We start from the raw sequence: 1,104 nt of genomic DNA on the forward strand, positions 1-1,104 counted from the left end.
AGTTGTTTGAAAAAAGAAGAAGATTTAAAAAGAAAAGAAAAGGGAGAGAATGTGATCAGGCAGGAGACTAGAACAAAGCCATACACTAGAGATTTAGGGTATATTTTGATATGTTAGAGGAAACTGTATCTCAAAATTTTAAAGAGAGAACAACTTATATATATATGCCAAAAATAAGGGTAACTACTGTGAAGGGATAAAATCTGACTCTAAAAATGAAAAATAAAAAATGTTTTTTTAAAAAAGGGATTGATAAGATGTTTGTTGAAAAGAAAAATTAAAAAAAAATACATGGAACACTTCACGAATTTGCATGTCATCCTTGCACAGGGGCCATGCTGATCTTCTCTGTAATGTTCCAATTTTAGTATATGTGCTACCAAAGTGAGCACTATAGTTTTATTTTCTATGCTATTTGTATTTTCAAAGAAGTAGCTTTTGATTGATTCTACTATTTTACTAATTCATTGATTTCTACTTTTATGAATTCCTTTCTTTACAGTGATTTTTTTTTTTTTTCTTAGCTTCAATACTTAATTTATTAGGAAGAATTTTCCTTTACCAGTACAAACCTTTACTGGTATAAATTTCTTTTAGATAACGGCTTTGGCTGCTTTCATACATTTTAGGATATAATGGTATTATTATTATTTAGTATTAAACATTATATAAGAGTTAATTTTTCTCTTTGACCTAAACATTATTTAGGAGAATAGTCTTTAATTTCTAAGTGTTTAACTTTTGTTTCTTTCAATTTCTAATCTTTATCAGTTTATTGCTTTGGGAACAGAGAAGGTGACTTACATAATTTCTGCTTTTTGGAATTTATAGACTTTCTTTGTAGTGTAGTATGTGACAGATGTTCATGTTTTTCATGGGTGTTGGAAAATAAGTTTTATTCTCTCTAAAGTTGAGAATTGGCTACTAGCACTTAAATCAGAGTTACTAATGATGGAATTCAGACTCTTTTTATCATTATTTTTTATCAGTTGATCTGTTGAAGATTAGAATGATAAGTGAAATCCTTCCACTACTATTATACTCATGTCACTTTATTCTTGCCTTATTAAATGTTTTTGCTTTATATAAAGAAGGTTCATGGAA

The 1,104-nt window shown here is 28.0% G+C and overlaps 1 non-coding gene across 1 annotated transcript; it reads right to left on the reverse strand.

Moving 5' to 3' along the window:
- Positions 1–285: 285 nt before the first annotated feature.
- On the reverse strand, positions 286–392 carry LOC114206873 (U6 spliceosomal RNA). The gene has a single exon (XR_003608732.1). It is a non-coding gene; the product is annotated as a U6 spliceosomal RNA (small nuclear RNA).
- Between the last annotated feature and the right edge of the window lie 712 nt (positions 393–1,104).

This window comes from Eumetopias jubatus, unplaced genomic scaffold (assembly GCF_037043125.1).
Source record: "Eumetopias jubatus isolate StellerSeaLion01/CBP00866 unplaced genomic scaffold, mEumJub1_p1.0 scaffold_2, whole genome shotgun sequence".
In the NCBI taxonomy this organism is placed as follows: domain Eukaryota; kingdom Metazoa; phylum Chordata; class Mammalia; order Carnivora; family Otariidae; genus Eumetopias; species Eumetopias jubatus.